The 25,320-nt window shown below is 39.9% G+C and overlaps 1 protein-coding gene across 6 annotated transcripts in view; it reads left to right on the top strand.

Moving 5' to 3' along the window:
* Positions 1–25,320, top strand: part of PDE10A (phosphodiesterase 10A) — a 573,119-nt gene that overhangs the window by 432,726 nt on the left and 115,073 nt on the right. The window lies entirely within an intron of this gene.

Raw genomic sequence — 25,320 nt, 5'->3', positions numbered from 1 at the left:
GACTTATGTGGGCCTGTACATCTGTGTGGACAGTCAGCATTTACAGACAGATGATTATGAGGGATATAAACTGTAGATTGTGGCTGAAAGTGAAGAATTCAGTTTGGACACTAAAATTTTAGATGTCTTTTGAATATTCCAGTGGCAATGTCAAGAGGCATATATGAACCACGTATGGACTTCAGGAGACAGGTTTGAAACAGACATACAAATCTGGGAGTTATCAATGTTTAAATAATGGTGAAGTCACAGGAACAGAATAAGATCACCTAGAGAGTACTTACAGACATCCACAGAAATTGATTTGAATAAAATGCTAAAAGATGATGCTGTTAAAGTGCTGCACTCAATGTGGCAGCAAATCTGGAAAACACAGCAATGGCTACAGGACTGGAAAAGGTTAGTTTTCATTCCAGTCCCAAAGAAGGCAATGCCAAACAATGTTCAAACTACTGCACAACTGCACTCATTTCACGTGTTAGCAAGGTAATGCTCAAAATCCTTCAACAGTATATGAAACTGACTTCAACAGTATATGAAACAAGAACTTCCAGATATATAAGTTGGGTGTAGAAAAGGCAGAGGAACCAGAGATCAAATTGCCAACATCCACTGGATCATAGAAAAAGCAAGGGAATTCCATAAAAACATATACCTCTGTTTCATTGACTATGTTAAAGCTTTTAATTATGTGGATCACAACAAAAATGCAAATTGAAACCACGTCACCTGTAGAATGGCCATCGACAAAGACTAGAGATAACAAATGCTGGCAAGAGTGTGGAGAAAAAGAGCATCCTTGTGCACTATTGGTGCAAAATCCAAATTGATAGTCACTGTAGAAAACAGTACGGAAGTTCCTCAGAAAAATAAAAGTACAGTTTTCATATGACTCAGCAGTTTCACTCCTGGGAATGAATATACCCAAAGGAAATGAAAACACCATGTCAAAGAGGCATCTGCACCTCGAGGTTCACCGCAGTAGCAGTCACCACGGCCGAGGCTGCAGAGCAGCCTAAGTTTCCACTGACGAACAAACAGATAAAGAAACTGTGGTGTGTATATACACGGTGAAACATTATTCAGTTATTAAAGAAAGCGGAAATCCCGCCACTTGTTACAACCTGGATGGACTTTGAGGGCATTTTGCTAACTCAGAGAAAGACAAATGCTGTACGACCTTACTCTTACGTGAAATAAAACAGTTGTAGAAGAGACCAGGTTTGTGGTCACCATCATCAGGGGCGGTGCGACAGCAGGGGGAAAGTGCGTGAAGGTGGTCACAAGGCACAGACTTCCAGTTGTCAGTCAGTGCAGTCACAGTGCAGTCGTGTCTGACTCTTGGCGACCCCATGGACTGCAGCACGCCAGGCCTCCCTGTCCATCACCAGCTCCTGGAGTTCACTCAGACTCACATCCATTGAGTCGGTGATGCCATTCAGCCATCTCATCCTCTGTCGTCCCCTTGTCCTCCTGCCCCCAATCCCTCCCAGCATCAGGGTCTTTTCCAATGAGTCAGCTGTCCACATCAGGTGGCCAAAGGATTGGAGTTTCAGCTTCAACATCAATCCCTCCAATGAATGCCCAGGACTGATCTCTTTTAGGATGGACTGGTTGGATCTCCTTGCAGTCCAAGGGACTCTCAAGAGTCTTCTCCAACACCACAGTTCAAAAGCATCAATTCTTCGGTGCTCAACTTTCTTCACAGTCCAACTCTCACATCCATACATGACCACTGGAAAAACCATAGCCTTGACTAGATGGACCTTTGTCGGCAAAGTAATGTCTCTGCTTTTGAATATGGTATCTAGGTTGGTCATAACTTTCCTTCCAAGGAGCAAGTGTCTTTTAATTTCATGGCTGCAAACTCAGCACCATCTGCAGTGATTTTGGAGCCCCCCCAAAATAAGTCTGTCACTGTTTCCATTGTTTCTCCATCTATTTCCCATGAAGCGATGGGGCCAGATGCCATGATCTTCCTTTTCTGAATGTTGAGTTTTAAGCCAACTTTTTCACTCTCCTGTTTCACTTCCATCAAGAGGTTCTAGGAATGTAATGTGAAACATGACAAGTGTAGGTAACAGCAGTGTGTACGCACATTGTTAAGAGAGTACACTGTAAGAGTTCTCATCACAAGGAGATTTTTTTCCCTTTGTTAGAATTCATATCTATATAAGACAAGGGGTATTCACTAAACTTATTGTCATAATCATTTCACAATGTATATAAGTCAAATCTTTATGCTGTACGCCCTAATCTTATATAGTGCTGCATGTCAATTATATCCCAATAAAACTAGAAAAACATTTTTAAAAAGTATTAAAAAGGAAGGTTTGTGTTTAAGCTCAGGCCTGATGGATGGGTTTGCTAAAGAGCAGAGAGAGGGAAAGAGCTGGAGGACTCGAAAAGGAAGGGGCTCTGTTAGAGCTTCATGGGGGATATGGGTGTGAGCTGAGAAGCTGGCCCAAGGCCTTTCAGGGCTTTGGTTTGACCTTTGTTTTGTCAATGTCAAATGATAACTTATTTGTTGGTATCTTAATGCAATAGCTCAGTATTTTGAAATAGAAGCAAAAAGGGTATATTTCTCTAATGTCAAGGAATTAGATAATTATGAAATATTTAGGAATAATGTTTTGCTGGAAAGTTTATTTTCAAGTTGGGTAAATAAGCATTCATTTTGCTTTGGGCACAATTTAAAACCTAATGGTAAAACACTGACTGTATCTGAGGAAAAGGGAACACCCAGTGAAGAAGATTCGGGAAGAGAGAAAGCGCTGATTTCTTTAATCTGTGTAAATCATGAAGCACTATCAAGAGTGACTCATAAAGCGTAGAACATTGACTAGAGACACAACAAAACAAGGATGGTTCTCAGACTTCCAAAACAGCTGAACAGGAAATGATAAAAGTGATGAAGGGAATGATTTACCTTGAAATAACTGTAAACATGAAAAACTTATAATCAACAAAGCAACCATTAATTCTAGGGATGTTTTAGAAATTAACCTCAGTCTAAGAATTTCAAAAATCAAGGGTCCTTAGACCAATCATAGTCGAAACTCCTTATTTTGGAATTTGTATGATGTTTTTCACTTAAGAGTTTATCTAAAATATATAGAAATAACCGTATTTATTTTCCTAATTGTATATGTATGAGAATTATTTGAGATGGACTTATTAATAGTATTTCTCTCAGCCTTGAACATTTTTTTTTTAGATATCAGTGGAGGCACTCAGTTTTCAGTTTGACCTATAATTATCCTCATACCATAGTGTCTATTTAGGTTTCTATACATTTCATTTTCTGTGGGGCTGAGAAAATTAATTTCTAGACAAAGTCCTATTAGAGTTTTCTACATAAATTGTTTATATGAAAGCATGATACAAAGAAAGGAAACTTAAAATATGTTAAAGTACTGGCAGTTTCTAAAATATGCACTTCAGTTCTTTTTTTGTGTTTGATACTCTAAGAAGGAAATTAGAAAAATAAGTGATTTTTAGAAGCAAAATATTTTTTCTTAAATTTTTAACATAAGACTTGTATGTTCCCAATACACATTTAAGCTATTAAAATTATTTTTGTTTTAAGAATTGCAGCTCTATATCCTAGAACAGTATCCTGTTATACTTGCTCTAAATTCTTGCTCTAAATATTCACTGAATGAATATACTGAAGTTAAATATGGACATGCAAAATTTCAGTAAAGCTGGGGATTACTAATATAAATCAATTAAAGCTTATGAAATGAAATTAATGCCTGACTGTTAAACAGTTATAGAAAGAATGAATGCATATGGTGAGGTCTATATGATTGCAGAAAATCCCCATATTGTTTTATAAAACAAACAAAAAAAAATGAAAACTGATTTTTATACTATTAAGAAAAAGCAACAATAATAATTTATCAGGAAAGAGCAAATATACAAAATGCTCCTGTGTGTGTGTGTGTGTGTGTGTGTGTGTGTATAAACTTAAATAGTGAAAAGAAGCAAAGATCTCAATAAAGATTTATAAATTTGAGTAAAAGATTAACTTTTTCAAATAATAATAACAAATAATAATGTAGTACTTATTTGCCAACTATTGTTCTTTTTTTTTTTTTTTTCCTGCTTGGAAATGAACCCTGACCCTGAGAGTGAAAGTACCAAGCCCTAACCACTAAACCACCAGGGAATTCCGTCAGCTACTATTTTAAGTGCTTTATGTATATTAATTCATCTAATCCTTACAGTAATATTGTGAGAAGGATATTATTATCATCCGCGATTTACAGAGGAGCAAACCAAAATAGAGTTCTTAAGTATCAGAGCTCGGATGTGAGCACACGTGTTGAAAGCAGGGACTGGAAGGTATCTTTACACGCACCTACGTGGTCATGATGTTACTTGCAGTGGCAAAACGACGGAAGCAACCCAAGCGTCCACGGACGGATGAGAGAATAAGCTGAATGTGGTGGGGACCTTCGGTGATGGTCTTCAGCCGTGAAAAGGAAGGGGATTCTGACACACGCTGCAATAATGGATGCACCTCGAGGACATTATCCCATCACAAAAGGACAGCTACTATGTGTTCCAGCTAATACGAGCTACCTCGGACAGGTCCCTGTCTCTAAGAAAGAAAGGGTGGTGCTAGGGCGGAGAAGGCGATGGCACCCCACTCCAGTGCTCTTGCCTGGAGGGTCCCATGGGCAGAGGAGCCTGGTGGGCTGCAGTCCATGGGGTCCCTGGGAGTCGGACACGACTGAGAGACTTCCCTTTCACTTTTCACTTTCATGCACTGGAGAAGGAAATGGCAAACCCACTCCAGTGTTCTTGCCTGGAGGATCCCAGGGATGGGGAGCCTGGTGGGCTTCCGTCTATGGGTCACACAGAGTCGGACATGACTGAAGCGACTTAGCAGCAGCAGCAGCAGCAGGGCTGGAGGGGAGGCAGGGGGAACTAAGGGTTTAGTGGGTGCAAAGTTTCAGTTTTGCAAGATGAAAAAGGTCTGGAGAGTGAGTGCAGGATAATGTGAATATACTCAACGCCGCTGAACTGTACACTTAGAATCAGTTAAGACAGTCTGTTTTACGTGTGCGTCTTATCAAAATGTTTAATTAAAGTGTTGACTTAGATGGCCTGGTGCTTCCCACAGTGCCAGCTTGCTTTTGTGGTGCTGGGACACTGGTGTGTAGGAGGAGGTCTGGGGCTTGTGAGGCTTGAGAGAGACCTTTTTGAAGTGAATTGGGTGTAAAAGTGAATATTTCTCTTTTTTAAATTTTTTATTTTATTGGAGTATAATTGATTTACAATGTTGTGTTAGTTTCAGGGGTACAGGTGATTCAGTTAAGCATATGCATGTATATTCATTCTTTTTCAATTATTTTCTCATATGGAAGAATATTGAGTAGAGTTCCCTTTGCTGTAAAGCAGGTCCTTGTTGGCCGTATCTTAGATATAGTGGTGTGTGTATGTTCACCTCAAGCTCCTAACCTATCCGCGTCCCTCCATGTTTCCCCTTTGCTAACCATAAGTTTGCTTTTGAAATCTCTAAGTCTGTTTCTGTTTTGTAAATAAGTGCATTTTGGTCATTTTTAAAAAAGAAATTAAACGTATAAATGATAGATGACATTTGCCTTTCTTTGTCTGACTTATTTCATTTAAAAGTATAATAATCTCTATGTGCGTCCAAAAGTGAATATTTCTTTGGATTGGGAAAATAAATGACGTGAAATTAAGAATTTTTAAAAGCTGAGCAACCTGCAAACGTCACAGAAATCTAGAAAATTAACATAGTACTGTATTGACCAGCTTCCTGGGACATCTCTTTGCTACTGATTTTTGCGTGTATTTTGGCCCTATACTCCTGCATCTCTGTGTCATGGTTTTGTAATATCATTTTCCATAGAGAGGACAAAAGAGTAATTCAGTCTTCTGCCAGGATGATTGAGACAATTTTTTTCATTTTGGTAAGTTAGACAGTTTTCTTTTAGCTTTAAAATTCATTATTGGTAATGCCATGAAGTATTTTAGGACTGTTGCCAAATCTGGGAAAACCCGCCTCAACGTGTTTCATATGTAAGCTATAATATTTAGAGATCTTCCAAATTTCTTTCTGTTTGTTTCTTCTTTGGGATCGACAGCACGTTTCCGGTCTGTCACTGACCCCATGTCTCTGCACCAGGTGAGTTGGTGCAGGCTATGTCAGAGGCATTCTGGGTTTAAATGTCCGTGGAAGAGATTGGGAAACTCAAAAATATACCCTGATAAATCTGGATTAAATCCGTCTCCAGGTTGACTTCCCTTTTGTTGTGCCCTAAAAATACCGTGGCCTTGCGAGCGCTGCTCGAAATGACACAGTGACAGAGGGGAGGTCACAGTGAGATGAGACAGTGGTGTTCATCACCTGCAGTTTAAATGCCTGGCTTTTTCAAATTTCATAAACAGTTAACCACAAACACACACGACTCGCTCAAGAGGTTTGGGGTCCGCTCACTCGCCTCCTGGACGCCCCTCTGGTGACGACGCCGGTGACCCCTTCATCACCCGCGGCCACGGGCCTTGGGGCAGAGCCTATACTGCTGACACCCATGACGCTGGTGACCCCTTCATCACCCGTGACCACGGGCCTTGGGGCAGAGCCTATGCCGCTGACACCCATGACGCTGGTGACCCCTTCATCACCTGTGACCACGGGCCTTGGGGCAGAGCCTATGCCGCTGACACCCTTGTTCTTGCTGCCTCGCCCCTCCAGTAAATGCTTGCTAAATGAGGACTTCAGAAGAACAACTCCAGTTTTAAACTTGGATTCTACCACTTAACATTTAGCCCAAAGACCTCATTTAATTTCTGTACTTTAACCTTATGGAGTCTATTTCCTCATATCTAACATGGGGATTAAAAAAAAATTTCTGTAATTATGTGTGGTGATGAATGTTAATTAACTGTATTATGTCGATCATTTTGCAGTATAAACAAACATTGAATCATCATGTTGTACATCTGAAGCTAATGTTATGTTGTATGTCAATTATTCCCCAGTAAAAATAAAGTGAGTAAGTAAATAAAATGGGGATAAAACCTACTTCACAGGGCTCATGTAGAGATTAGCTTCTGATCCATACAAATCACTGACAAAATGACAGCCGTACACATTAATGCTTTTAAAGAAGAGTGTGCAGTTTCTGAGTGTACTGCTCTGAGTTTTAAAACTTGTATAGATTCATGTAACCACTACCATTCAGAACAGTTGCATCAACCTGAAACACTTTCTTCCGCTATCCTCATAATCAGACTCTCTGTGAACTCACTCCCTTGCAGAAAGTTCTCTGTTCTTCATCAGTACAGTTTTCTCTTCTCCAGAGTGTCTGTAATGAAATCTTGCGATGTCTTTCATCACTCGATACGATGCCTTGAGACTCATCCGAGCATGTTGCCTGTGTCACTTGTTCATCTCATTCCCTGGTGGCTCAGAGGTTGAAGCGTCTGCCTCCAATGCAGGAGACCTGGGTTTGATCCCTGGGTGGGGAAGATGCCCTGGAGAAAGTGAAAGTGAAGTTGCTCAGTAGTATCCGACTCTTTTCGACCCCATGGACTGTAGCCTACCAGGTTCCACCGTCTATGGGACTTTCCAGGCAATGGCACCCCACTCCAGTATTCTTGCCTGGAGAATCCCATGGACGGAGAAGCCTGGTGGGCTGCAGTCCATGGGGTCGCAAAGAGTCGGACACGACTTCACTTTCACTTTCTCATTGCTGAGTAATACTCTGTTGTGTGGGCTCACCACCATCTGTTTACTCATTTGGCTGCTAAAGCACATTCAGTTATCCCAGTTTTGTGGAATTTTGAGTAATAGTAGTGCAACTTTAAATAACTCCCTAGAGTTTAAATTGCTCCCTAGAGCAATTTCATGGGAAATTCTGGGTCATGTTGCTTTTACCAGAGTGTTTCTATGTATTGACTTATGTTTTGGTCTTTTTCATTAGATTTTATTCTTACCACTTTGATAGGGATCTTTGAGTCTTCTGAGTCCACTTAAGACATCAATATGATGTGTTAGATGTGGGAAATGCCATCTGTTTAATGTTTTTCCTACTTACGTTCAATTTCTTAGAGATTTAAAAGAAGTTGTTTGGCTGCACCACTCAGCTTGTGGGATCTTAGTACCCTGACCAGGGACTGAACCCTGGCCTCAGCAGCGAGAGCCCAAAGTCCTCACTGCTGGACCACCAGGCAATTCCCCATCTCAGAGATTTACTGTATTTACTAATTTTCAAACTGTAAGAAGGAATCATTTGATGACAAGAGTTCTCCATGCATTGGCTAAGCCTCTAATCTCTTATGCAGTGTTTGACATAATGGGCTATATTAAATGTTCACTTAATGAATACAAGATTGAAAAGTGAATGAATAATTCAAAAGCACTCTAATGTATATAATGAAGTTAGTTTTGATTTATGGTCTGATAGGGACACTGAAAGCTTACGGTGAACGGCGTCAGTTTCGTGATCTCTAAAGAAGAGAATTTAGTCTTCAGGACTAGAGATGAGGCTTCAGGCACTCAGAGCTTCAAGTGGCGAAAGTTTTATTATAGTGCAAAAGGGATAGAAAAAGCTTCTGACATAGATGTCAGAAGAGGGCAAAGAGTGCCCTGACTAGTTTAGGTGGGGCTTTATATACTTATTTTTTGGTTACTAAGAGTAGATTAAAAGAATATCTCAAGTTTGAAAGGTCTTACCAGACCCACTCCCACAATCTATGTCTTAAGATAACAGGATTAGTCAGAAGCTTCCTATTAAGAAGGAAAAAACCTGTCCTCGAACAAGATACATTGTTTTTATATAGTCATTAGTACTGAGTTTAAGGAATAACATAACCTCCAGCAGGATGAGTTGTTTTGTTGGGTAATCATTAGCTCTGGGCTTAAAGGAAGTCTTAGAAGAAATAGACTGTTGCCATAACAACTCAAAGCTTAAGGAAAAGAAGTCTTATGCGATTAAGAGGAAGGAATGTAGACAAAAAATGTCTGTCCCCTTTCTCCTCTTTGAGGGCCCCAGGCCCCTTTTTCCTCCTCAAAAGCCCTGGACTCCTTATCAACCTACCTAAGAATTAACTCTCTCAATACAAGGTTGTTATCTTAATTCATTATGTTAAAAATATAGCTCTTCATATTAATTAGAGATGAACTTTTAGAGTAATTTACATGTTGCTCATAGCAGAAAGAAGGTGTGTGGTCTATTAGTGCCCAAGGACAACTTCTTAAAGGCAGCTGTTATTTTATTCTTTGATGGCCTTGTAGTTGTTGAGTATGGTAAAGGGAATAATTATATATGTAATTCAAAGTGAAATGTGATATTTATGATTATTAAAAAGTTTTTTCAATGACTAGATTTTTCCTCTAATGATTATATATGGATAAATGACAGAGGAGAAGCACAGTACCCCAGAAGCTCTCTTAGTTCTCATGTTAACCTCATTCTTCCATCCATTAATGAAAAATTACTTTTGGAAGTATCACAGTTGCTTGTCATTTGTCCTTGCACTGCACTTTTAGTTTTATTACTATTATTTTAGCTTTGGCTGTGCCACACAGCTTGTAGGATTTTAGGTCCCCGACCAGAGGTTGAACTCAGGACCTCGGCAGTGAGAGTGCCAAGTCCTACGCGTTGGAAAGCCAGGGAACCCCCTGTTCTTGCGTTCTTCACACGTGAAGTGGCGTCAGGCTACCAAATGCTTTTATATTGTCATCAGAAGCGGTGCCACCGAGTAAGGCTTCATGTGTGATGGTACGAGAGGTTTCTTTAATCTAGATCTATAAGAAGAGTGCGCAGAGAGCCTCTTTTTGACATATATAGATCTTTGGGAATAATGTAACTCGAAATGAAGCAATTTTGAAGGATAATTGCTTTACACAATTTTGTTGTTTTCTGTCAAAGCTCAAAATGAATCAGCCATAGGTGTACATATGTCCTCTCCCACGCCATCCCACTCCCCCCGACCCCTGCTTTGGTACAGAGCCCCTGTTTGTGTTCCCTGGGACATACAGCAAATTCCCATTGGTTGTCTATTTTACATGTGGTAATGTAAGTTTCCACGTTACTCTCTCCATACGTCTCAGCCTTTCGTCCCCTCTCTCTATGTCCATAAGTCTGTTTTCTATGTCTGTTTCTCCATTGCTGCCCTGCAAATTAATTCTTTGGTACCATCTTTCTAGATTCCATATCTATTCCTTAGTATATGATATTTTTCTTTCTCTTTCTGACTTACTTCACTCTGTATAATAGGGTCTGGATTCATCCACCTCATTAGAACTGAGTCAAATGTGTTCCTTTTTATGGTTGAGTAATATTCCATTTGGAGAAGGCAATGGCAACCCACTCCAGTACTCTTGCCTGGAAAATCCCATGGATGGAGGAGCCTGTGCAGTCCATGGGGTCGCTAGGAGTCGGACACGACTGAGCGACTTCACTTTCATGTTTCACTTTCATGCATTGGAGAAGGAAATGGCAACCCACTCCAGTGTTCTTGCCTGGAGAATCCCAGGGACGGGGGAGCCTGGTGGGCTGCCGTCTATGGGGTCGCACAGGGTCGGACACGACTGAAGCAACTTAGCAGTAGTATTCCATTGCTCACTATGGGAGAAACGCAAGTCAAAACTACAGTGAGATATCGCCTCACACCAGTCAGAATGGCCATCGACAAAATGTCCACAAACTACAATGAGATATTGCCTCACACCAGTCAGAATGGCCATCAGCAAAATGTCCACAAACTACAATGAGATATCACCTCACACCAGTCAGAATGGCCATCAGCAAAATGTCCACAAACAGTACACGCTGGAGAGGGTGTGGAGAAAAGGGAATGCTCTTGTACTGTTGGTGGGAATGTAAATTGATGCAGCCACTTTGGAAGATGGTATGGAGATTCCTTCAAAAACTAGGAATAAAACCACCGTATGACCCAGCAATCCCACTCCTAGGTATATACCCAGAGGAAGCCAAATTGAAAAAGACACATGTACCCCGATGTTCATTGCAGCACTATTTACGATAGCTAGAACATGGAAGCAACCTAGATGTCCATCAATAGCTGAATGGATAAAGAAGCTGTGGTACATATACACAATGGAATATTACTCAGCCAAGCAATTATTAATTTGACAGTTTAGAAGTTTTATATAATATATTTGAATATCAGGGTTAGCATAGGGAAGCAGTATGGTGGTTATAGGTAATTACAGTCAGAGAACACAGTTAAAATTGCAGTATTCTGACAGCTTGCTATAATTCTGCTGTTTTTAAGGACTGTTTATAACATTGGAATGATCATATATTTACCTTCTTGGGGCTTCCCTGATGGCTCAACAGTTAAAAATCTGCCTGCCAGTGCAGTAGCTACGGGTTCGATCCCTGAGTTGGGAAGATCCCATGGAGAAGGAAATGGCAACCCTCTCCAGTATTCTTGCCTAGGAAATCCCATGGACAGAGGAGCCTGGTGGGCCACAGTCCATATGGTCACAAAGAGTCAGACAGGACTTAGCAACTAACAACAACAAAATTAACTTTGCCCAAGAACAATTCCAATTTCTACTAATAGATAATTAAAAAAAAAAATGTTAGCAGAATAGTTTCCATATATTTAGAAGGGTGGCTTAAAGTGATGTTGAAGATTCCCGTTTCTCCACGTTTAATTTATGCACACAAATACTTCTCAATTTAAGGGACATGTAATTGCTGCTGCTGCTAAGTCTCTTCAGTCGTGTCTGACTCTGTGTGACCCCATAGACGGCAGCCCACCAGGCTCCGCCATCCCTGGGATTCTCTAGGCAAGAACACTGGAGTAGGTTGCCATTTCCTTCTCCAATGCAGGAAAGTGAAAAGTGAAAGTGAAGTCGCTCAGTCGTGTCCGACTCTTGGAGACCCCATGGACTGCAGCCCACCAGGCTCCTCCATCCATGGGATTTTCCAGGCAAGAGTACTGGAGTGGGGTGCCATTGCCTTCTCCGAAGGGACATGTAATTACTTCATAGCAAATTTAATGAACATACAATTACTTTATAGCAACAGATATGTTAGGTCTATTTTAATAGCAATTTTTAACTTGAAAGCATCTCTTTAATCCTGATTTTAGAAATATAGAGAAATTTGAAGATGAGAAAATTAATCTTAAGCACAGTTCTTTGGGGGAGTAATGGATATCAGGAGTTCAATCATAGACATGTTAAGTTTGAGACGTTTATTAGACATAGAAATGTAGTCAGATGTGCAGCTGGATATTTGAGTCTGAAATTCAGAGTATGCTTAGGGCTGGAGAAATGAATTTGGAAATCATGAGCATATAGATGACATTTAGAGCTGTGAGACTGTGCGTGAGTATACACAGAGGCTCTAGGACTGTGTACAGTTTCAACACAGGACACTGGAGAAAAGGACCTAGCAACAGAAACAGAAGGGAATGTCCAGTGAGTTAGGAAGATAACCAAAGGGATAACCGAAGGTGCGTGGCGTCCTGGGAGCCAAGGGCAGGAGGCCTGTGGGATAGAGTGAACAACTGTGTCAGATGCCACTGGCAGATAAAGTGAGGTGAGGATGAAGAAGTGATCGTTTACTCTGGCAGTGTGGAAGGGTTAGTGATTTTGCTAAGCATGGTTTTGGCAGAGTGGCAGAGTTGATTGGGATGGGATTAAGAGAGTAGGAGGAGAGGGCCTGGAGATGAAGTGTAAACACGAGTCTTAAGAGTTTGTTGGGAAGGAGAGGACAGGACATGGTATCTGGAAGGGTGATAGTTTATGTTTTTGTTTGTGTTTTTCTTAACATGTGTGCGTGGATTTTGTACCAAGAGTATTCCCAGGGGCAGTTAGTTCATCATTCAATAAATTTGGATGATTCATCCCAGCATCAACCACACAAACTAAGTCCAAAAAAATCAGAATGGTTCAGAATTCACATTTCAACCAACTTTTAAGAAACTGTTACATGGCAAATGGTGGTTTCACTTCAAAGAAGAATATATGCGGTTATTAATACCTGAAAAGTCTATGAAGTCTTCCTCCATTCCCTAACTACATATCTTATGAGATCAGATTTTCTTTGTATGCTTCAACCATAATAACTTGCCACAAAAAATTAAGTGCATCAGCTATTTAAAAAAGAATCTAGATTTTTAAATTAGCTAGACTTTACAAAGATTTATAAAAATATAAAAATAAGCCTGTCTTCCCAGTAATTATTTTTTTTGTTTTGGAAAATATTATTTTTTTGTAAAAATATGTATGTGTGTTATATATAATAGGATTATAATTATTATTTTAAAATATAAATATACATTTTAATCACCTTAGTTTTTATTTCTATTAAAGCAAATATTAGTACTTATAACAGGCATAAATCAAAAGCATGGGCTCCTCGTTAATTTTTAAGAGTGTAAAAGGAGTATGACAGTAAAAAAATTGAGGATTACTTCAATCTAAGAATATCCTAGATTTCTAATGCCTGGCTTTTAATGAAAGGCTAAACTCTTTTAAGAAATTATGGTCTAAAAAGAGAATTCTAAAAACTCTGTGTAAGTAAGTATTGTACTTTATGCAATAGAGTTGTTCATAATGTATACATTCATTTAACTTCTTCAATTCTATAATATATTAGCATTTTCTGATATTGTTGAGCACATAAAACATGATGTTTGTCTCACTAATAGGTAGGGCTTTTTGTTAATTAAAAGCCAATTCAGTGCATTATGACATTGTTTATTTGCTCAAGTTCATTAAATTCCCATCTTAACTAAAGTGTTTAGCTCTGACATATTAATAGAAGCAAATCTAAAGAGTGTGTGAGTAAGGAAAGTGAGAAGGAACTTTTGAGACAAGCATTGTACTTCAAAAAAGCATATAAATTCTAGCATTTGTTTTCATAAAACATGAACAATTCACTCTGAGCCGCTCTGCAACTGTATCGATTGTATGAGGGAAGTGTTGTATATGTACCACCTTTATGAGAATATTCTACTTCATATGCTTCTGGAAAGTCGTGCTCAAATACGTGACCTGCCTCTCATGTAATCATTTTTATTTTCCAGTATTTAGAATGGTGGTAAAATACACATAAAATTTGCCCTTGGAACCATTTTTAGATACACGTTTCGTTGGTATGTTATGCGACCCTCACCACCGTCCATGTCCATCACTCTTTTCTAGACCCCTTAAACAATAATTCCCATCCCCCCTCTCCATTGCTCTTAGAAATCACCATTCCACTTTCTGTTATTTTGACTACACGTCTCATATTCACTTTCACTTTCATCTCATATAAGTGGAATCATATAGTATTCTCTTTATGACTGGCTTTTTAATTTAGCATAATCTTCTCAAGGTTCGTCCGTGTTTTGACATGTATCAGAATTTCCTCCCTCTTTAAGGCTGAGAACTGCTCCGCCGTATGTTGACACCACGTTTTGCTTACCCATTTATCTGTCGAGCTTCCGTGGTTAGCTGTTTTGAGTGAGGAGGCTCTGAACGTGGTTTTGCAGATCTCTCTTCTGTCTCTGCCTTCAGTTCTTTGGGGAACATACTCAGAAGTGGAATTCCTGGACAGCAAGTCTGTTTTCAATTGAGGAGCCACCCTGTGGTTTTCCATAACGAAACACCATTTAGTATCGTCACCAGCAGCGCCCAGGGGTGCCAGTTTTTCCACAACCGCACTAACTCGTTTTCTACTTTTTTGATAATCGCTATTCTAGTGGGTGTGAGGTGGCGCCTTGTAACTCTGATTTGCGTTTCGCTGATGATTGGTGGTGTTGAGCATGTTTTTATGTGCTCAGCCACCACTTTCCTATCTTCTTTGCTGATGTGTCTATTCAAGTCCTTTGCTCATTTTTAATTTGGGTTGTTTATTAGTTCTAGAAGTTCTTTATATATTCTGGATGTTAATCCCTTATCAGATATATTATTTAAAAATATTTTCTCCAGCTCTGTGGGTTGCCTTTATAACTTGTTGGTAGTATCTTTTGATGCCCCAATTTTTATGCAGCCCAGTTTTTCAGTTTTTTCTTTTACTATGTATGCCTTTGGTGTTGTGTCCAAGAAATCATTGATAAATCTATTATCATGAAGATTTTTCCCATTATTTTAAGTTTCATAGTTTTAGGTCTTATATTTAGGTCTTTGATCCATTTTGAGTTAATTTTTCTATATGATGAAAAGACTCCATCTTCAGTATTTCACATGTGGATATTCAGTTTTTCCCAGCGCTATTTGTCAAAAAGATTTTCCTTTCATCAAGGGTATCCTTAGCACTCTTGTCAAATTATGTGACTATATATGTGAACGTTTATTTCTGAACTCTCTATTTTATTCCACTGACCTACATGTCTGTCTTTAAGCCAGTACCACACTGGTTTGATTACTGTAGTTTTAAAATCAGAAAATGTGAGTCCTCCAGCTTTGGTTTTGTTTTTGTTTTTTTAATTGTTTTGGCTTTTTGCGGTCCCTTGAGATTTTATGTGAACTTTAGGATAGGTTCTCCTACTTGCTCACAAGTCATCTTTGGGATTTTGGTGTGGATTGTATTGAATCCATAGGCTGCTTTGGTTAGTATTGACATGGCAGCAATGTTAAGTCTTCCCATCATAAACATGGGATGTATTTCCATTTATATTTGCTTTGTTTCATCAATGTTTTGTAGCTTTTATTGTACAAATGTTTCACCTCCTTGGTTAAATTATCAATACTTCCTAAGTATTTTATTCTTTTTGAGACTAGTGTAAATGGAATTGTTTTCTTAGTTTCATGTTTGCATTACCCATTGTTAGTATGTAGAGATGCAGCTGACTTCTCTGTGTCGACTTTGTATCCTGCTACTTTGCATTTATTGATTTGAATGTGTGTGTGTGTGTGTGTGTGTGTGTGTGATCTTTAGAGTTTGTTACATATGAGGTCATGTACAAACAGAGGTCTTTTTGCTACTTCTTTCCAAGTTGGATGCCTTTTATTTATTTTTATTGCCTAATTATACAGTCTAGAACTTCTGTATTGTGTTGAATAAAAGCGTTGAAAGTGGGCATCCTTGGCTTATTCCTGATATTAAGGGAAAGGCTGCTCTTACATTGAGTGTGATGTTTGCTGTGGGTTTTTCATTTATGTGCTTTCATTTTGTTGACATAGCTTCTGTTCTAGTTTGTTGAGCATTTTATCATGAAAGATGCTAAATTTTGTTAAATGCGTATTTAGATTCAATTGAGATGTTGTGTTTTTTCCCCTTCTTTCTGTTAATTTGGCATATTGATCATTTTTTGTAGGTTGATTCATTCTTGCGTTCCAGGAATAAATCTCACTTGATCGTGGTATATAATCCTTTTAATATGGTGATAACTTGAGTTTGCTAGTATTTTATTGGGGATTTTTGCATCAATATTCACAGGAGACATTTTTCTGCAGTTTTCTTTTCTTGTAGTTAATCTTTGTAATGCTGGCTTCAAGCAAAAAAGTTTAAAATGTTTTCTTCAACTTTTTGGAAAAGTATGAAAACGCATGGTGTTAGCTCTTCTTTAAATGTTGGCGGCCCACTGGAGAAGGGAGCGGCAGACCGCTTCAGCATTCTCGCCTTCAGAAGCCCATGGACAGCCCATGGACAGAAGCCATGGTCAGCGCAAAGATATGATGCCACAAAATTAAAAGATATTTGCTCCTTAGAAGAAAAGCTATGACAAACCTAGACGGTGTATTAAAAAGCAAAGACATCACTTTGTCAATAAAGGTCCGTCTAGTCAAAACTATGGTTTTTCCGGTAGTCATGTACATATGTTAAAGTTGTACCATAAAGAAAGCTGAGCGCTGAAGAATTGATACTTTTGAACTGTGGTGTTGGAGAAGACTCTTGAGAGTCCCTTGGACAGCAAGGAGATCCAACCAGTCCATCTTAAAGGAGATCAGTCCTGAATATTCATTGGAAGGACTGAAGCTGAAACTCCAAAACTTTGGCCACCTGATGCTAAGAGCTGACTCTTTTGAAAAGTCCCTGATGCTGGGAAAGATTGAAGGCAGGAGGAGAAGGGGACGACGGAGGATGAGATGGCTGGATGGCATCACTGACACGATGGACATGAGTTTGAGTAAACTCTGGGAGATGGTGAAGGACAGCGAGGCCAGGCGTGCTGTAGTCCATGGGGTCGCAAAGAATAAGACACAGTTTAGCAACTGAACAACAAACAACAAAATGTTGGGTAGAATTCACTAGTGAAGCTATCAGGTCCAGGGCTTTTCTTGGTCAAGTTTTTTTCTTTTTTTTAATTCAATCTCCTACTAGTTATGGGTCTCTTCAGATTTTCTTTTTCTTCACCGTTTAATCTTGGTTTATATTTTATAATTTTTAGGAATTTGTCCTAAATTCCTTTATATTTCTAGGAATTTGACCATCTCATCCAGTTAATTCCGTTTGTTGATGGGCAGTTGTTCCTACTACTCTCTTATAATCCTTATTTCTGTGGAATCAGTAGTAATAGCTCCACTTTTTATTTTAATAATTAGAGTTTTGTTTTCTTAATCCATCTATCAAGATTTTATCAAATTTTTGACCCTTTCAAAGAATCAGCTTTTGGTTTCACTGATTTTCTATTTTGTTTTTCTGTTTGTTTCATTTATCTCTGCTCTCATCTTTTTTATAGTCTTCCTTCTTCTGGTTTGGGGCTAATTTTTTTCTAGTTGCCTTAGTTGTAAAGTTAGGTTGTGGTTTTGAGATCTTTGTTATTTTTTAATGTGAGCGTTTCTAGTTATAAATTTTCTCCTTAACACTACTGTTACTGTGTCCCGTACACAAGTTTGGTACTTTGTCAGTTTTTCTTTCCTGTTTTACATCTTTGTGTGTTTTCTAATTTCTGTTGTGATCTCTTTTTTGAGCCACTGGTTGTTTAAGAATGTGTTGTTTATTTTCACAAATTCGTGACTTGTCCAGCTTTTCTTTGGCTGTTGATTCCTAACTTCGTCTCACTGTGGTTGAAGAAGCTGCTTGCGTCTATCTTTGTAGGAATTTTGAGACTTAATTTATGGGCTGGACACATGGTCTGTCCTGTGGTGTGTCCCATGCACATTTGGGAGGAATGTATATATTGTTATTGTTGGGGAGAGTGTTCTGTATATATATTTGTTTGATTTATTTGGTTTATTATGCTGTTCAGATCCGATGTGTCCTTGCTTATCTTCTGTCTGATTGGTATGTCCATTACTGGGACTAGGGTATTAAAGTTTTGAACTATTATGTGGAACTGACTGTTTCTATTTTCATTCCATTCATTTGTGTTCATGTATTTTCATGGCCTTTCATCAGGTGTGTAAATGTTTTTAACTTTTTAACTTGTTGCTATTTTGAGCATTTTATTTACAATGTCCTTTGTTTATTGTAACTTCTTTAGGTTAAAAAATGTGGAGTTGCAAAATTACAGTAATATCAGTACTAGCTTTTAAAATATGTATTAGCCTCAAATCATGTAAAAGACAAAATTTCAAACAGTTGTTAATTTTTGTTGTTTAGACGCTCAGTTGTGTCCGACTGTTTTGCAGCCCCATGGACTGTATGTAGCCTGCCAGACTCCTTTGTGCATTGGATTTCCCAGGCAAGAATACTGGAGTGGGTTGCCATTTCCTGCTTCAGGGGATCTTCCTGGCCCAGTGACTGAATCCAGGTCTCCTACATTGCAGGCAGATTCTTTACCACTGAGCCACCTGGTAATACCAGCTTTAATCATTCTACACCTGTTTACTTTTACTGAGACATTCATCTTTTTTTCATATGACTTTGAGTTACTATCTGATGTCTTTTTATTTCATCTTGCAGAACGGCATCTGGCATTTCTTGTAAAGCAGGACTAAAGGTTATAAACACCATTTTGTACCTGAAAATGACTTGCTTGTTCTTTTGCTTGTGAAAGATAGTTTTACTGATATAGGATACTTAGTTGATAAACTTTGTTCTTTCAGAACTTTAAATATGTTGGCCCGCTGCCTTCTGGCCTCCAAATTTTCTGATGAGAAATCTGTGGAGAATCTTATTGAAGGCCTTTGTGTGTGAAGAATCACTTTCTCCTTTTCTACTTTCAAATCTCTCTTTCTGTTTTTGTAAAGTTTGATCATAATATATCCTGTATCGGTCCCTTTGAGTGCACCTTACTTGGAATCTAACCTTCTTGGATGTTTATATTCATGTCTTTCATTAAACCTGGGACGCTTTCTGAGAAATATTCTCTACACTTTGTTTTCCTCTTCTGAGACCCCCAAAGCATGCGTGTCTGTTCACGTGGTGGTCTTCCACAAGTCCTCTGTGCTCTGTTCAACTTGAGCAAGTTTAAAGTCTTTTAAAATCTTTGTCTATTGACGTGCCGTCAGTTCTTTCTCAGGGAGAGTCTGTGTTGCTCTATTTTTTTCCTTTGACTGGGCCATACTGCACTGTTTCTTTGTGTGCCTTGATTTTTTTTTTTAATTGTGTATTTGCATGTAATACATAACTCTTAAAGCCAGATTCTTTCCTTTCTCCAGGATTTGTAATTTTTCGTTTGTTTTTCCATTGCTGTAGGCTCTGTGCAGAGGATCAGCTTAAAAGTGTAAGCTCCAAACGTTCTTAGGTCTTTTCTAAGCTTGTGTCTTTACCTGAACATACATGGTATATGCAGATGCTTTGGAATGTCTTTAATGCCTGGCTCCCAGAGGGGAAAAGAGAGAAATGGAGGATGGGGAAAAAGAGGAGTACCCTTTTAAATCCCTTGACAGTCTCTTTAGCCAGAAGAGAGGAACAGGTGGGGGAAGTGCAGCAACAGTGGTGACCCACCTCCTCGTTTACACCTCTGAAATCAGAAACAGCAGTCAGTGACCGGATCCCAGGCTCTTGATATTTGGAGGCAGAGGTCCTTTTCACCGACCTTGACTCCCACAAGCTCTGTGCAGGCTGCTGCAAGAATGCTGCACAGCTGCCTGCCATGGAGTGGGGAGCGGAGAGCTGGCACTGTGCTAGGAGCTGAAACTGACCAAAATTAACTGTAATTTACCATCCAGATGTTCCCTGGAAGTTTCAGTCCTTCAGTAGGCTCCAGACTTTCAAATAATTACATCCAACAGATTCTGGCAGTGCAATTTTGTCTAGTGAAAGTGAAAGTGGCTCAGTCACATTCAACTCTTTGTGACCCCATGGACTATAGAGTCCATGGAATTCTCCAGGCCAGAATACTGGAGTGGGTAGCCGTTCCCTTCTCCAGGGGATCTTCCCAACCCAGGGATCAAACCCAGGTCTCCCACATTGTGGGCAGATTGTTTACCAGCTGAGCTACCAGGGGAGCCCAAGAATACTGGAGTGGGTAGCCTTTCCCTTCTCCAGCAGATCTTCCCGACCCTGGAATCAAACTGGGGTCTCCTGCATAGCAGGTGGATTCTTTACCAGCTAAGCTACCAGGGAACCCCTTTGTTGTCTAGAGGGGAGACTAATTTTTAAGATTCTCTTCCCCCCTCAGGCATCTTATAATGTATTTCCCCCATTAGTTTGTATTTCCTTATTTTACAATATATAATTTTTTACTCAGACTCTATTCATTAAACATCCTTTGATGTAATAAAGTGAAGTAGCATCAGTTGTTTATTCTAAATTTCAAAATTTTATCCATAGTGCTAATTTTTATTGCTTTGAAATGCAACAAAACTAGATCTTTAATATTTTGCTCCCTCCTCTGATTTTATATGTATAAGTAGTGCTTCCTTTCCTTTTAAGTGAGCTTTACCCTCATTTAAAGTTCTGATGGTTTGATCCTTACATACTGCACCACCACTTCTGGAACTTTGTCAAAGTAAATCTGTGGAACAGATCTTTTAAAAATAATTGTGAAGTGTTTCATACATGTAACTGTAGGTCCATACAAACTGCTTAAATAGCTTATTGGACTTGCATGTAATGTGTTGAAAAGTCAGAGTTTTACCTGACAACAAAATGAATGACGAATATAAAGGAAGGAAGTAGCCATGTAGGGGAGTGGCTTACGTTGGCTCAGCCAGTTGATAAATTTCCTGGAATGTTATGATCCAGTTGACATCAAAGTTGGTAGCTTGAAATCAGCCATGGGTTAAGTGTTTACACCACAGAAACCAGCAAAAGCTACAAATCAGAGTTTTATGTATTTTCCTTCAGAGCTGATCAACAGTTACTTACGGAGCACTGAACTCCGTATCCGTCTACCAATGTGAGGTCACCGAGCTTGGAATTAAGAAGAGATACGCAGTAGCGCACCGTTACATAGCATTTCTGTCATAGATGCAGTAGACATGGCCTCAAGGGGGCAGATCACAGTAAAATGTCATAAAATGATTAGAGAATGGTGAGTTTTCAATGTTTATTACCTTTAAAATGTTTGTTTATACAATTAGGTTTTTAATAATGACTATTTTAACAACCAGCTTGCAAAATTCTTGAAAATTTAATAATTGGTTCTTTCAAGCCTGTACAAGCTGATTTTAGTACATCATAGGAATATTTATACCACAGAGATTGGAATGAACAAATTAGAGCGTACTTTCCCACAGGAGTCATTTGTTAAACTTTCACCAGCTTACCACTGGAGATAAGTCCTACAGTGATTCCGAGGTCCTCCGAAAATCAGTGAAAATTTTAGAGGTTCAGTTATCCTGGGTCATTGCTTGCAAAGTAATATGAAAATTACTACCTCATGCACCTCCCACTACAAAAGAGTTAGCATACAGCTGGTGGTCTGTTCAGGTTGGGAAGAAGCGTGTTCCAGCCCTGAGAATGTTCTCTGTCCTGTGTACTGGGCGATACAAGAGGCTGGGCTTTGGACTTAGAACCAGCGCAGTCTGCCTGTAACAGACCCGGGCCGTGAGGCGAGTGACTTCGCTTCTGGTGCCATGTGACCCGGCGTGTCCTGTGATGCAGATGTGTCAGTGATGAGAAAGACAGCTACCCGAGGGAGTGGGGAGGACATGCCTGGGCCTGAGGTCACTCATCTGGCTGTCTGTTGGTGACCTTTGCTTTCTGCTGATGGTAAATATGCAAGTTTCCCGGCAGTGGCCCACTACATTAAGGACATCCTTAAACTAAAGTGACTTTTTTTTTTCTATGAGTCTGTGAGAGCTTTAAAAATGTTATTCAACACTTAGAGTATTTCCTTACCATTTGTGCCTGTTACCTACCATTACACACAGATACCTATGTATTTTGCTAGTGTATGGCACACACCACAGTGACAGTGACCGTTGGTGCCGCCTGGAGTTGTTGTGTGATCTGGGCGGCCGCAGGCGGCTTTACGAAACAGGTGTCAATCCAGATGTTCCCAGATAAAAGGTGATACTTTGAAAAAGTGATTCAGCTCTTGGAATAGCTCAGCATCACTTGCATTTGTTATCCCATATTCAAATGAAAGGTCTTTGATGACTCTTATGTGTGGATTTCAGACAAACACCACGAAAATAATGACATCAGCCACATCTATAGGCTCATTCACCGTAAAACAGAATTTCAGTTTTGAAGATGTTTGTGACTGTCTTTAATGGTTACTTTATCCCTGCAGACAGGACTGCACTCTGAGCCCTCGGGCTGACGTCTCATGCAGCAGGCATCCGGCAGCACCCCCTGAACGTTTTATCACTTTCTCAGCCACTGTGGGTGCTTCTCTGGTCAATACAATAACATTAACTTACCCTCAAGTCAGTGGCTGTGACATTTCTAGTATGAAAAGCTCTTACAAGCAATTTGGGGCTTTTAAAGGGGGCACCATGTCTACATTTAAAATATTCAATTCTTTTCTCTATAAAGAGAATGATTGGTCTCAAAATAACCTTGCAGCTTAACTGGTGCCACAGTACTGTTGGCAAATGTTCTGTTGCGTAAGGAGGGTCAGTTCAGTTCAGTCGCTCAGTCGTGTCCGACTCTTTGCAACCCCATGAATCGCAGCACGCCAGGCCTCCCTGTCCATCACCATCTCCCGGAGTTCACTCAAATTCAGGTCCATTGAGTTGGTGATGCCATCCAGCCATCTCATCCTCTGTCGTCCCCTTCTCCTCCTGCCCCTAATCCCTCCCAGCATGAGAGTCTTTTCCAATGAGTCAACTCTTCGAATGAGGTGGCCAAAGTACTGGAGTTTCAGCTTTAGCATCCTTCCAAAGAAATCCCAGGGCTGATCTCCTTCAGAATGGACTGGTTGGATCTCCTTGCAGTCCAAGGGACTCTCAAGAGTCTTCTCCAACACCACAGTTCAAAAGCATCAATTCTTCAGCACTCAGCTTTCTTCATAGTCCAACTCTCACATCCATACATGACCACTGGAAAAACCATAGCCTTGACTAAATGGACCTTTGTTGGCAAAGTAATGTCTCTGCTTTTGAATATGCTATCTAGGTTGGTCATAACTTTTCTTCCAAGGAGTAAGCGTCTTTTAATTTCATGGCTGCAGTCACCATCTGCAGTGATTTTGGAGCCCCCAAAAATAAAGTCTGACACTGTTTCCACTGTTTCCCCATCTATTTCCCATGAAGGGATGGGACCAGATGCCATGATGTTAGTTTTCTGAACGTTGAGCTTTAAGCCAACGTTTTCACTCTCCTCTTTCACTTTCATCAGAGGCTTTTTAGTTCCTCTTCACTTTCTGCCATAAGGGTGGTGTCATCTGCATATGTGAGGTTATTGATATTTCTCCTGGCAGTCTTGATTCCAGCTTGTGCTTCTTCCAACCCAGCATTTCTCATGATGTACTCTGCATATAAGTTAAATAAGCAGGGTGACAATATACAGCCTTGACGTACTCCTTTTCCTATTTGGAACCAGTCTGTTGTTCCATGTCCAGTTCTAACTGTTGCTTCCTGACCTGCTGCTACTGCTGCTAAGTCACTTCAGTCGTGTCCAACTCAGTGCGACCTCATAGATGGCAGCCCACCAGGCTCCCCCGTCCCTGGGATTCTCCAGGCAAGAACACTGGAGTGGGTTGCCATTTCCTTCTCCTTCCTGACCTGCAGGATAAGGTAAATTATTAAAGCCAAAAGAGTGATCTTTTATCCTATTTTTTTTTTATTTACAGTTTCACCCTGTTCCTTTGGAGTAGATTCCTCCCTCCCATGAGTCAGAGAATCTTCTCATAAGTCAGTTTCATCTTTTTCAGTGTCTTTAGACATAAACGGTGCAGCTGTAGGTTGAGAAAATGAGTCAACTAAGCTCCCCTTTTTAAAGGCTAATGACCTATCCTTAAATATAAGAAAATATACTATGTATGAATTTTGTTTTTAGGATAAAATAATTAAAATATTAAATTCTAAATAATAATAGTTTGGGGTGAAGTGTACATTTTTCTGTGTCTGTGTAGGTGCAAAGAACTTGGGAATCCAAAGTAGCTAATTATCAGATGTTATTGAAGTTGCAGAGGCTGGAGCAGGGGTGTCCAAAGGCCGCAGATGCAAGTGCTGCAGAGCACTGAGAACATGAAGAGCCTCTGAAGGCTCACATACTGATATCTTAAAGCAGTGATCTTAAAACATTTTAGAAAATATTAGGATACAGTGGATGCATTCCATGTACTGTAGGAGCATTATGTAGCCTCTGAAAAATACAATGTATATTTGTGAAAAATAAGAAATAAGTGAGTTGTATTTTAGTGTTATTATGAAAATAGTCTACTCGTGAGCCCTCTGAATGGTCTCTGGGATGCCAGAGGCCTCTGGACCACATGTTGATAATTGCTGTTACTCAGTGAAAATGATGACATTTATCCAAAGCTGGACTTCCACCTATGACAGTGAAGAAGGAGCAAAGTCTTTCCCCAAGAAGCAGTCATCAATTGGACAGTAATGGACAAAACCAGCCACTTTAGTCTCTCAATGTCAACCAAAGGCATACAGCAATTCGAGAGACATTCATAATTTGAAAACTGACCTGCAGTTTTCAGATAAATTCAGGTAAGAACCGTGGCTATTCATCATGTTATGGCCTGGAGCTTCTTCCGTTGCGCCCTGTCCCCTTGGTTGGAGCAGAGGCTCTGACAGCTTCTCTACAAGTTGAAAGCGTTCATTCAACTTGGAGGCGCCACCATCTTTGGAGCTTTGGAGGCCAGTGAGTGGGGGAGGGCTGGCAAATCTCAGGCTGCGCCAGCCTGAGATCTCGGTGAGACTGAGACAGACACGCTCCTGACTGAGGACATGCACACGTTCCTGGAGAAGCTTCCACGGTCCCCCCTTGGAAAGGGCCCAGACAGCATAGAACTCGAGCAGACCTGAAGAAGGTTGGGATTCTGGGCATTGTCCCCTTCTGCTGGACAGATCCATCAGCAGTTGATGGAGAATGCAAAGCTTCCTGTTAGAAATTAGACATCTTGAAT

Source organism: Bos grunniens, chromosome 9 (assembly GCF_055505025.1).
Source record: "Bos grunniens cultivar Pamir isolate PY7600 chromosome 9, Bosgru_T2T1.0, whole genome shotgun sequence".
NCBI lineage: Eukaryota > Metazoa > Chordata > Mammalia > Artiodactyla > Bovidae > Bos > Bos grunniens.
This window is presented reverse-complemented; position numbering and strand designations above follow the sequence as displayed.